Source organism: Malaclemys terrapin, chromosome 10 (assembly GCF_027887155.1).
Source record: "Malaclemys terrapin pileata isolate rMalTer1 chromosome 10, rMalTer1.hap1, whole genome shotgun sequence".
Lineage (NCBI taxonomy): Eukaryota > Metazoa > Chordata > Testudines > Emydidae > Malaclemys > Malaclemys terrapin.
The window spans coordinates 60,229,274-60,243,221 of record NC_071514.1 but is presented as its reverse complement, the minus strand read 5'-3'; the positions used below and the strand labels follow the sequence as shown (position 1 = coordinate 60,243,221).

Genomic DNA, 13,948 nt, shown 5'->3' with positions numbered 1-13,948 from the left:
GCCCTTCATTATCTGAAGTTTTCAGGGAACATCTGACGTCTACATATAATTGGATCTACAAACTCTAAAGACTGGAGTCTACTGTGGGTCTCCCTGCTCTGCAGAACTAATACTCTCAAGTACAGACTGTTACTCAACTTCCCCCAAAGCCAAAAGATTAAGCAGGACACAGCAGGACTAATTAGCCAACATTAATCTTAGTAGATCTAAGCCCTGGTGTGGTTTATTGAGTAGTCCAACACTGATGCAAGCCCATGCATATCCTCTGCCTCTAGGCTGTTGAGCAGCTCAGCAGGACATAGAAGGTTTAAGTGGCTTTAACTAAAATGACTTTCACTCAGCTGTGCCTACTGAACTTGGGAAAGTTAGCTGACAGTTTCTGCATTTCTGAACCTCAGTTATCTAATAACCCTTGTTTCAGATAGGAGAAAGTAAGAAAGTTTGAGTAAACAAGGATGTAGAGTACTGCCTTGGACACATGGGAAGAAAGACAAGATGCAAGGGATGTGGTTCAAATAGGCCATAACTCTATTAATGTAATCATTTGTGAACTACCCAGCAATAAGTTGTACTGTGCAGGTCACTATTCTTTCTCTCGTCGCCTCCACTTGGTGGCGGGCTGTTCTCACCTCCTGCTTTCTCAGCTGGTCCCCCGTCCATTGCTGGAACCTCACCGGACTCCCTTTGTATGAGGATTAAGGAGCTGGAGAAATGGGTTGTCTCTTTACTGTACCAGACATTAGGAATCCCAATCCTATTCTGCAGCAGCTTTAGGGGATGCCTTCCTATCACTTCTCAAACCAGTTTAACTAGGAACCAGATCTCCCCATGTAACGAGTAACTGCCCTGGACACCTGATAACCGCTTGCTAAATTACAAAAGCTTGAACCTTATCTTCTGACCTATCGCACCAGGTCCCTGAGCTGCAATGGCAATGATGAGAAAACCTACCTTGCCTCAGCCAATCTGATCATGAGAGAATAATTCCTTCCCAATCCCAAAAAAGGCCACTAATACAATGCCCACATCAGACCAAAAAAACCCCCAGACCTGCTAATCCAGAAGTAAGAGAAGGCTCAGGCCGGAGGGGCAGGGTTTATATACCCTTAGGTGATGTCTTCCTTCTCCCAGTCAGCACCTCCTCTCCCAACCCCTGAAAGAGGAGGGGGGGCACACCTTTTTCCCCTGTCTATCCAGCCAAAACCCTTGCCTTTGAAATTGTATGTGTGTGCAAAAAAATGCATTTTGTTTACATTTACTGATATTCATTTTGCTTTTCACAAAGGAACTTTAAAAAGCTCATTAGTGACACTGGAAAAATATTCTATTTAGAGACTATTCTATTACACATGCATTTTGTATATAAAATGACTGTACTAAAGTTGTTTATATGGATACAAGCTCTTTGTTGCTTAAAGGTGTTTATGTTCCTGCTTCTCATTCCTCACTTATAATCCTCTGCTTGAAACATCACATCTCATGCTGTGGAGGTTCTATGATGTCACAAAAATGATTATGACTTCAAGCAGCAGGAGCACATGAACTTAGGAAGAAAAAAAAGATTGCTCTCATGTCACTAGTAATGAAACAAGAAGGGAGCAAACATACACCCATATTGTACACAGTATGACAGTGGAACTGTTAGCTAAATGTTTTCCAATTTTTTCAGTGAGGTATTAACTAATTAACAAACTGTAAATGCATGACGAGTTTCAGACAGAGAATGAAAGTTTTCTTAATTATTCTGTAAGGCAGAGCCTATGACTTTTCTGTATGGCAATGAAACAAACTGGAGGTCAATACATTACCTAATACAGTCATATCACATTCTTGTCTTGAATGCAGCTTATTCTTTCTGTGTGGTCTCCCCAAATCCAAACCCTCCAGACTTTAATTTATTCAAAATGCATCAGCTCATTTCACCATCAATGTCTCACAGTGAAAATATACCTCCCCCCAATTGACAACCTTTTCCTTCTTCTTACCATCTCACTCACTCTCCTGTGCAGGGCTGGCCTTACCATGAGGCGAACTGAGGCGGCCGCCTCAGGTCCAGATTATGGGTGGTGGGGGGGGAGCACACCACTAGGACCCAGAGTGTAGAAAATGGTGTCTGCTGCTGGTGCATATGTATTCTCTCTGCTCTAGATGCACAGAGATGGTGGAGTGCTGTGCTGGAGGAAGGAGGGCACAAGAGACATAACAGGCAGGCAGGAGAAAAGGTGAGAGGGAATAACAGAAAGCAGCAGGAGCTGCAGGGAGGGAGAGGAGGGGGAGCCTCTTATGTACCTCTCTAGCACCTCCGGGAGCCTGGATTGATTAACACCAGCTTCCCAAGGAGCTTCCTGTTTCCTGCTGCTTCCCTGAACCCACTTAAGGAGAACAAGCAGTCAACTGAAGTAGTAGGAGCCAGTTAGGCCCTTAAGACGCTGATATCTTCCCTCACTCAGGCCCTGCTACCAGCCTGCTTATTTGTCCCCTTCAATTGAATGTTGAGAGCCACTATAGCTGGCACAGAACAGCAGTCATGAGTGAAAGAAGAAAACGCCCCTCTGGGGCAGCATTCAGAAAAAGAAAGAAAGCAAATGAAGCTTTTCTATCTAAGGAGGAAGGAGCTCTCCTGAGATACATAGACACAAATGTTCAGGGTGAGTCTTCCGGCCTCAGTGGGATGTGAGTGACGAGGAGATGCCTGATCTTCCAGTTAGTCAGAGTACAGGTGACCTTGCAGCTACTGCAGCATCCATATCTCCATCTCAAATGGATGTAACCATGCACATTCCTGAAGAAAAGAGTAGATCAAAGAAGAGTGTGGTGGAGGCACAAGAAACAGCTGCTGCTGAGTTTAGTTCCTTAAGTCTAGATGATCCAGGACTGTGGACCCACTTGAGCAGTAGTCTGAGGGACTTCCTTGTACTGCATGGGCCACAAGTGAAAAACTTCATGTTCACCAAAACCAATGAAAATAGTAGTTTCCATCCACTACAGTACTGGCGTGAAATCCCAAATGGTGACAAAGTGGAAGAGGCCATGCCTTATGTATTCAAAAACCCAGAATACTGCATACTGTTTTTGTTGCAAACTCTTCCAGTCTAATGTTCCAATGTTCTAATGTTCCAGCTACATTGGGTTCTACAGGAACAAAGGACTGGAAAAATCTGGTTAGAAATCTGGCATGCCATGAGAAGGCAGCAAATCACCAGAGAGCATTCCATAGGTGGAAAGAGCTTGAGATGAGACTAAGGTTAAAGGCCACCATAAATGATCAGCATCAAGAGAAGATTGCATCAAAGTCTCTTTACTGGCAAAACGTTCTGAAAAGGCTCATTGCCATTGTGAGAATGCTTGCTACCCAAAACCTAGCACTGTGTGACACTTCAGATCAGCTGTATGTGCCAACAATGGAAACTTCCTTAAAATTGTGGAGCTGATGGATGAGTTTGATGCTGCACTCCAGGAGCATCTAAGAAGAATCACCACCCAAGAAATGTACACAGACCACTACCTTGGTTACTACCTTGGTTACTGGCAACAAAAGTCAAACAGAAAATTGTGGCAGATCTGAAGTTAGCAAGATATTACTCTGTTATTCTGGACTGCACACCTTACATCAGCCATACAGAACAAATGACTTTAATGGTGCGTTTTGTAACAGCAACAGAACCTAGTGAAAATGTCCCCGCAGTGGTGACTGTCAAAGAGCATTTTCTAGAATTTATTGACATTGATGATACTATGGGAGCTGGAAGATACAGGAACTGCGATAGCTGTCATGAGAGGTCAGGGCTATGATAATGGTGCCAACATGAGAGGAAAAAACAGAGGAGTGCAGACACGGATCCGAGAGTTAAACCCTCAAGCTTTTTTAGTCCCATGCATCTCTCATTCATTGAACTTGATGGTCAGTGATGCAGCGTCAGTTTCTAGTGAGGCTGCTGAATTTTTTAATGTAATTCAAAGCATCTATGTATTTTTCTCTGCATCAACTCATCAATGGCAAATTTTGAAGCAACATCTGGGAACATCCTCTCTGACACTGAAACCACTGAGTGCCACATGATGGGAAAGTCGAGTAGAGGCGATAAAGCCTATCAAACACCAAATTGGGAAGATAGCTGATGCCATAGTTGCCATTATGGAGGGTAATGCTATAACAAGAACTATTCGTGGGAGAACAGTGGCAGAGGGAAATGGAATCACCAGAAACATACATAACTTCAAATTTCTGTGTCGCTTAGTGTTGTGGCATGACATACTGTTTGAAATAAATGTTGTAAGCAAGAGACTCTAAGGTGTTGACCTTGATATATCTGGAGCAATGGAACAACTGGACAAATCAAAGTCATACCTACAGTTGTACTGGTCAGATGAGGGATTTCAAAACGTTCTGAAAAGTGCACAGAAGTTGGTAGAGGAATTTTATGATGAAGCTATTTTTCCACCCATTCAAGAATACAAGAGTCACTGAAGAAGACATTTTGATTACGAGGCATGGGATAATCCCATAAGAGACCCTAAACAACAATTCAAAGTTGAATTCTTTAACCAGGTGCTAGATTGTGCAATACAGTCAGTTGAAGAACATTTCATACAGCTCAAGGAACACAGCAGTATATTTGGGATGTTGTATGATATTCCAAAACTCCTCGCTATACCTGAAGAAGACCTACACCTGCAATGCAGGGCACTAGAGACAGTGTTGACACATGATGACATGCACGATATTGATGCGAGTGATTTAGGTGATGAACTGAAAGCCCTTTGAAGATACATTTCAGCAGGATCAACTCCAAAGGCTGTTCTGGAATATATGTGCACAGATAAGATGACCGCCCTCTTTCCAAATGCTTTTGTTGCTCTGTGCATACTTCTAACACTTCCTGTAACAGTTGCCAGTGGAGAACGCAGCTTCTCCAAGCTGAAGTTAATAAAAACACATCTATGCTCCACAATGACACAATTGAAGGCCTTGCAACTATCTCAATAGAGCATGAGCTGTGGACCTTCAGCAGGAAACAGTTCAAATCTTTGCAACCAAGAAGGCTTTGAAAACACCACTTTGATTATTGAAACAGATAAAAATGCCAGTGTTTACTATGCAGACAAGAAAAGTTACATTTGCTGTTCAGGTGTTTGAAAGTTAAGTGTTACTTAAAATTTTTGAACAAGGCATTTTAAGTTGTTAGTTCTCTTTTATTGGGGTAGGTAGCAGAGCAGTACCATGAGACAAGTAGAACAGGAAGAAGGCAGAATTGAGACCTTTCAAAGTTTTGGCTCAAGCAACAGGGTATGGGGGCATCATTTGAGCTCCCCTCCCCTCCCCCGCCAAAATATTGTGGGCCAGCCCTGCTCCCATGGCTTAATTCCTTCTGTTTACAAACATGCTCTATTACCACCCATTCAAACAAATCAACCCTCCCTTGACTCAAATTAGCTCTCCAACTAATTCTCCATTTTTCTACTCTTTTTTGCCTACATGCTGCAGCCTATTCACCCTTTCTGGATTCAGTCCTCTGTTGCAAACTAAGACATGTTTATGGCTCCCAAACCAGTTCAATCTCTAGCACAATTAACAGCAACTTCAGGTCATGCCTCACGCTTTTCTCTGGCCATGTCTTTATGCCAGTTACTAAGAGGAGCTGGTCTAAAGCCAGCTATGTAGATTCTACACCACCTTAGGATTCCCCTATAATATGGCAGTCCTGTCTGACTGAACCAGATTTACATGTTTTACGGCCTCCTTGGAATGTGCCCCTTCTCCTCTAATTCTCTCTTGTTGACTTCCATCTGAACCACCATAACTGCCTTTACCACAGTTAACTAATAATTTAAATTCTAAAGACTTCAGGCCAAATTCAGACCTGGGACAAGATTCTCACCTCCACTGGTGCTAGATGTAGCTGGGAAGGGGTGCAAAAAGAAACTCTTTGAGCTGACCCAATCTACAGTCAGTGTATATTAAATCAGCCCCAGGATAGGTCAAGAGAATCTTCAGGGACTATTCTGGCAGCTGGGCATTGCCAGGATATAAGTACTCCCGGCCACATCCCTTCCCCAAACACACTCCTGTGCCAGAAGCCAGGAAGAGGAGTTACACAAAAGCCACATTCGTGATTCTACACCACTTAAGGATCTCCTTTTCAGGACTAGATGTGCCAGGTTTAGGGAAGTTTTGCATAGAGAGCCAGATGCAAAATGGACTTAGTGGGCCTGAGAATTGGGCCCTGATGTGAACTGGTGTACTATTTCTTAGTATAAGTAAGTACAACTCTGCCTGTGAATTTAGAACTTTGTCTCCAGCCTCGTTGTTCCTCACCTCATAATATCTGCCAATTCTGATGCATTCACTGACTCTCTCCTATTCCACTTTCTTCTCACCAGTTTTTTTGGGATTCTGTGTTCTCCTGGTTCTGTACTACCCCTCCCTGATCATCCATCTCCTGTTCTCTATCATCAATTCGCTCCTCTTTTCACTCTGTGTTTTATATTTTTATTTCTATCTGTCATCTCTGTATATTTAGATATATACAATGTCATATTCAACACATCTGCCTCCTTTTCCCGCACATGCAGGCTGTCATTAGGTCCTGTAGGTTCTTCTACAATATCCACTCTTCCTCCACCCCACCCCCTTTCATCAGTGCTACTGAAGCCCTTGTCCATACCTTGGTCATCTCACCTCAGGTACTGCAACCTCACTCTCTCAGGCTCCTCTTACTCACAAAAATTGTGCAGCTAAACTGATACTGTTAAAATTGTTCTGTTTTCCCATTTTTCTGACTATGTCACTCGCTTTTGACTCCTTCTCTGCATTCCTTTGCCTTGTGGATCAAGTTTAAGTTTCTCATCCTCAACTTCAACTCCCCCAACAAAAACCTGCTCTTACATTTATGCTTTAATTTCTTGCCAATCCTCTTGTTCCTTAAACCTCTTCTAAGTATCTACTCAATATCCTTCTCAGACTCTTGTTGCATCAAAGAACTTGTTTAAATTCTTCCTAAAAACTGTAGAGGTTTTCAAGAATGACCTCTCAAATATTCCTGCACCACCTCAAACTTGTACCAGCACCTCAAATACTATATGTGTGAGCAACATTCTATGTCAGAATGAGATTGTAAACTACTTCACAGTAATAAATTAGTGTGTGTGAGTTGACTACCCCCTAATAGAAATAACCAGATAGAACAGATTCTCCGTTAGCACCACTATTGGGAGCATTCGGTTTTGGAGTAAAAGGATTTGAATTCTTTCCTTTCTATCCTAAATGCTGAATTCTCATAGTCATAACTGCAAAGTCCTAGTTGGCCATGGATTTGTGACAATAGCAGTGATTTGTGTAACTAATTCTCAATTTAAAGGTTAACCCATGTGTTTATCTTACACAGAGACAAATGGAGGGCTTCTCCCATATCCATCTATGAATTCAATATGCAACTACCATATTGCTAAACCTAAATATATAGTCAATAAGCATCTTGTTTCTCACCAATTTTATTATTTGCAGTGTTGCTGTAGCCTTGTTGGTTGCAGGCTTAGAGAGACAGAAGGTGGATGAGTTAATGTCTTTTATTGGACCAGGTTCTGTTGATGAACGAGACAAGCTTTTGAGTTTACACAGAGCTCTTCTTCAGGTCTTGAAAAGGTACTCAGAGTATCATAGCTAAATGGCAAGTTTCAGAGTAACAGCCGTGTTAGTCTGTATCCGCAAAAAGAAGAACAGGAGTACTTGTGGCACCTTAGAGACTAACAAATTTATTAGAGCATAAGCTTTCGTGGACTACTTGCATCCGAAGAAGTGGGCTGTAGTCCACGAAAGCTTATGCTCTAATAAATTTGTTAGTCTCTAAGGTGCCACAAGTACTCCTGTTCTTCTTTTTATAGCTAAATGGGTCAGATAAGGAGTTAACCCATGTTGGAAGAGCAGGGCTGGTGTAACCACTAGGCGAACTAGGCGGCCGCCTAGGGTGCCAAGATTTGGGGGCACCAAAAAACAGTGTCCGGCGTCACGGGAGTCAGCTGAGCGGGGAGCTCATAACCTCCATAACAACTCCCCCTTCCTCCCCCCCGCAGTGAAGAGCACCGCACAGGACAGTCAGTTGGAGCCTGCAGCGGAGCAAGGAGGAGACAGCGGCCGGGCGCGGCGACTAGCGCGGCCGAGGGACGGAGCCGTTGGGGGAGGCAGGACACGGGTCCTGAGCTCAGGTGAGCTTTGCCCTCCAATGTGCTGCGCCTGGGGCCGGGCGCAGCTGCCCCCTGGGGTGAGGGAAAGTGAAACTAAACCCCGCAGCACGACAGAGGGGAAAGGGCTGGCGCAGGTTCCGCTTCCAAACACCGATAACCCCCCCCCCTTCGGTGGCACTGTGCCAATGCGGGGAGCTGGCCCTGATCCCCAGGGAGATCCTCACCTGCTCCCTGGGAGACCCCTGCTCTGCCCTCCTTGCCCCTGGGTCCCCTCTGGAGGGCAGAGCAGAGCTGGGAACGTTTAGAGACCCTGCGAGCTTGATGCATTCTCAGCCTCCTCCTTGCTCATAGGTTCCCCCAGGTCAGAAGGGACTGTTGTGATCATCTCCTCTGACCCCCTTGTATTAATTCTAATGAACAATGCCACATTATGCAATATTCATTTTTGAAAGTTTATAATAAGCGATGCTTCGGGGGGAGGAAGGGGGCGCAAAGTGGAAGTTTCGCATAGGGCGCAAAATATCCTTGCACCGGCCCTGTGGAAGAGACCATTAAAGGTGAAGTGGCAGTTAACACCTCTGTTGTAGGACAAAGGATGGTTAGTGGATTACAGATTGTTGTAATGAGACATAAATCAGTGTTTTTATAAAATCCATGATTTTTGGCAGAGTTATGAATTTAATTTCCCTGGCTCATCTTTTGAAGTTGCTGTGCAAGTTTCCTTTGAGGATGAGGACTGAGAGGTCAGATGTGTTCTTTAAGGGAGTACTGCAAGTTCAGTTCTGGAGCAAAATTTAGGTTTAGTAAAAATAAGCTTTAATAAAAACGAAGACCTACAGAAAGTATTCACTTTGTTTTTATTTTAAAAACAAAGAAATGGAAACAATTTTTGTGCCACTGCATGAGAACCTGAAAGAAAAATAGACTGGAAGATGACTATATAAATAAAATATACATTTTCATTGTCCAAATTCAGAGAAACACATACTATAAACAGTGAAAAGTACATTTTATTTTTTAAGTTCTCCCAGTCTGAATTATGTAGGATGTTATTCATTAGAAAGGTATACAATTTGATGTCTTTTAAAAAAAAGTTTTATTAACAACAAAACAGTATCCCTTTTATACTTCTAGGCAGGATATACACCGATACCAATATAAACATGAGAAAACAAATGACCGCGCATTGGCTCATTTTAATTACTATTGTTTAAGATTATACAAGCATCAGATTTTTTTTTTCAAACATCGGATAAAAAGACAAGATATTACAAGCTGCAAAAGCTCCTAAATGAAGATGAACAGAGTCTTGTACATTTAGACTAGGATTGTCAAATAAGCCTAAGGAGTTAGGTGCTAACCACATTCATAGACCTTAGTTCACTTCCTGACGAGTATGAAGAGAACATCTTTGCTGAAAGGTTCTGTGAAACATTTATCCACATATGAATAAACAATGTTTTCTGATTATTTGGGGGGAAATTATGTGTTTTCTGGAATTAAAGTGGACCTGTCTGAATTGCTACAGTTAAAAGAGTGAAAATGTAGCCAATTCTTAACGGTTTTATCACTTGGCCATAAAATACAGACTCACTTGAGGCTAATGCTTACCAACACAGAGTTCCTCAACACTGAAGAGAAAAATGTATCACAAAAAAAGTGAATTAAATTAGTAGGCTGCTTAAAGAAAAAGAAAAGAAAATACATCTTTCTAATTTCACATAATTTTGAAATGCCCCTTAATGTGTTTGTGGGTTTTTGTTTTTTTCAAACCAATAAAACATCAGAAGGCTCTTAGATCTAAATGTGGATTAGTCAGTTCTGAATAACTCACCCCTTGCCACACACAATAAATAGGCGTACATAATTTTTGGCCTTGATTCCACCAGATATGAAACTATAAGAATACACTGTATCAATGCTTTTATCTCTTGTAAATTCAGTATAATCTTGCCTTTATAATCTCTCTGTGCAGTAGCACACACTGTGTGCCTTATGTAGATTTCTTTTATTTGAAAAAAGCAACTGTACAAATATTAACTAAAAAACCCTTGAAAAAATATTTATATTTATATTGCTTCTTATGTATACCAATTGTTGTTTATGTCAAAGTACTTCTAAAATGCATAGCTCAGCTCGTAAGTACCAGTAATATGCAAACCTGGTAAAAGACTTAAAGAACTACTAGGCCAGATGAGATGGAGATATAGATGGGTCCAGATAATACATTAATTTATAAAGTCTCCCCCAACAATGAGTTTATTACACTCTCAGGAATAATATGATTAATACACAATAGCTACTTATCTTAGGGCTTTACATTGTGCCTAACAGTATGGTATCTGATTGCTGACATACTAAGGGCAACAAAAACTGTACCTGTCCTAGACTTCAGGTCAGATCTTGTTTTTTTATGGTGACCCTCCTACCCTAGTCCTCAGTGCCACCTCATTATCCCTTCTTCCATAAATAAACTACTCTTGTATAAATGACTTCTCCTCAGCGCTTCTTTTTATTCAAATCCCTCCTAAAGAATTACAAATTCTAGCCCATGTCAATCTAGCACCTACTCAATCCCAATATTATATAAAAAGAAGGAACAGGGAGAAGAGGGGGTGAAACTAAAATAAGGTTGAAAATAACTAATTTATCACCATCCTTCTTGATTTTTCCATGTTTGTCTCTTAGGCCAAGATCGTGCCAGGATCTCCATATGGCAGAATTCTTCACCCATATGGAGCTCATTACAGAATTGGGAACTTATGCTGTATGGTCTTTGCACCAGGGACTTTTTGTGTGTCTATAACACTGGCAAGCCAGGTGCCATCCCATCTCAAGGCTCCTAGGCCTCAGCTGAACACTGATCAATCCGTAGTGTGACAGACCCAGACCAGTAGGGTACAGGAGTCTGGTAGAGGGCAAATATACTGGTCACTGGATGAGTAGTTTTCTGTTCCCTGAATGACCAGAGAAGGGGCTGCACTAGAGTAATCAGGAACCTGCTAGAATCAATTAAGGCAGGCTAATCAGGGCACCTGTGTTTTAAAAGGAGTTCACTTCTGTTTGTGGTGTGAGTGTGAGGAGCTGGGAGCAAGAGGCGCAAGGAGCTGAGAGTGAGAGGGTGTGCTGCTGGAGGACTGAGGAGCACAAGCGTTATCAGACACCAGGAGGAAGGTCCTGTGGTGAGAATAAGGAAGGTGTTTGGAAGAGGCCGTGGGGAAGTAGCCCAGGGAGTTGTAGCTGTCATGCACCTCTTACAGGAGGCACTATAGACAGCTGCAGTCCACAGGGTCCTGGGCTGGAACCCGGAGTAGAGGGCAGACCCGAGTTCCCCCCAAACCTCCCAATTGACCTGGACTGTGGGTTCTTCCAGAGGGGAAGGTCTCTGGACTGTTCCCCAACCCACATGGTGAATCTCTGAAGCAAGAAAATCCGCCAATAAGTGCAGGACCCAACAAGATAGAGGAGGAACTTTGTCACAGTAGGTGGAAACCAGTATGGCTCACCTGTGTGTTACCATTGTTAAAATAGGTGTTAAGTTAACCAGAATGTGTTTAGTATTTAGACTTTATGAAATGCTTGTAAGATGTTGCAAGTAGTAATCTCACTTATATCATCTGTACCCCATGTTATAAGGTTATATTGAGTGTTTGTATTGTAAGACTCTGTACCTGTGCAACAGTCAAGAGAGAAGTATTGCCTAATGTGAAATACTATTTTATTTGGTATCAGGTTGATTTCTCCCAACAAAATACAACCCATAGACACTAGACAAACCATTGTGGAATATCAGAGAACAAAAAAACTTTGTTGATTGCTCCCTCAACATCCTTGGAGAGGTGGTGTACACGAGGACTTGTCCCATCAGCTTGAACACTGGGGAAAGAGAATAAAAATCCCCAACAGGAAGAAACTGGATCTGTGCTGCTTGGACATTGGGAGGGCAACATTTCTAAGCATAAGCAAGGGATCCCCAGCTGTTCAGCCTGGGTTAGCCCTAGAGGACATACAGACCTTGCCCATTACATCAGTCTCTAATATCTTTTGGAACCTAAGACTAAGTCATTTGCATGTGTGTGTACCCGCTTTAACCTTCTCATTTATTTTTCTTAGTTAATAAATCTTTAGTTAATTTATTATAGGATTGGTTAGTGTTGTTTTTGGTGTCGAATCTAAGGTGCCATTGACCTGGGGTAAGTGACTGGTTCTTTGGGATTAGGAGTAACCTGAATATTGTTGTGATTTTTGGTGTAAGGGGCTATCTATCACAAAGGCAAGTTTACCTGGGTGGCAGGATTTTTTATTAATGGAGAAATCCCATCTCCTAGAACTAGAAGAGACCTTGAAAGGTCATCGAGTCCAGCCCCCTGCCTTCACTAGCAGGACCAAGTACTGATTTTTCCCCAGATCCCTAAATGGCCCCCTCAAGGATTGAACTCACAACCCTGGGTTTAGCGGGCCAATGCTCAAACCACTGAGCTATCCCTCCCCCCCTAAATTAAATTGGAGTACCCAAAGGGATTGTCTGTAACTCCATGTTAAGGCTATTATGATGACTGAGGAGTTCACACTTGATACGTGGTTGGTGAAATCTAAGAATAGAATTGACAACCAATTTGGGTGTGTGCTCTGCTTCTTAACAGTCTGCCTTGAGGTTGGTACTCATGGTCCTGTGCCACTCCAGAGAGCTTGACAGTGTTATATACAAAGCTGACCACAAACAATAAACATCATAATAGAAACTTCAGACCAGTAAAATCAGTAAAGAGCAAAACACACAAATGGGGGAGGAGAAGTAAGAAAGAAGGGACTGTGACAGAACATCTAAGGTCTATAATTAACTCAAATTTTATGTTTTTTTTTTTTGTTTTTTTTTAAAAGGGTAACAACTATGGTGCTGTCTACCCTCAAAATGATACAGTAGCACAGCTGCATCCCTTGCAGCACTTCAGTGTACACTACCTACGCTGATGGGAAAGGTTCTTCCATCAGCATAGGTAATCCACCTCCCCAAGAGGTGGTAGCTAGGCTAAGGGAAGAATTCTTCTACCACTGTCTACATGGAGACTTAGGTCAGTTTAACAATGCCACTCAGGGATGTGGATTTTTCACAATCTGACAGAAACTGACAGTTAAACCAACCTAATTTTCTAGTGTAGACCAGGCCTAAACTAACTCTGTGCACAACAGAGACACAGGCCAGGTCTACACTATATCGGTATAACTACATTGCTCAGGTATGTAAAAATCCACACCTAAGCAATGTAGTTTTACCTAGCTAGCCCCCCACCCATTATATCACCTGCATGTCTCTAGGAGAGGTGGATTAACTATGATGAGGGAGTAGCTTTCCCGTCAGTGTAGTAGCATAGTACCATCTTTACTAAAGCAGCTATAGTGCTGTATGTGAAGACAAACCCACAGACTGGATGTATGAGGTAGGAGGGCATAGCGTAGGTACTAAAGAAAGGAACAGTAGTAGCAATAGAAAGTTAATCACTGTACTTAATCAAAAGTAATGGAACTCCCCAGGGATTCTGACATACCAGCTTTGGATACAGGATGTCTGAAAGTAAACTTCCAGAGGTACTTAGGAGACAAAGTCATGCAGTCTTCCCCAAAGAGAGACTTCTGTGTAAAATACTAATGACACTTCACCTTCATGGGTTAATGAGCTCTCATACCTGTATGGATGAGCAGCCAAGAAGGGCATATCTCAATATACAAGCTGAATCAGTCAGAACTGCTTGAAAAGTGGGTCCTGGAC

General features: G+C 42.3%; 1 protein-coding gene across 13 annotated transcripts in view; it reads right to left on the bottom strand.

Moving 5' to 3' along the window:
* RBFOX1 (RNA binding fox-1 homolog 1) overlaps positions 1-13,948 on the bottom strand; it is a 2,469,250-nt gene that overhangs the window by 401,128 nt on the left and 2,054,174 nt on the right. The window lies entirely within an intron of this gene.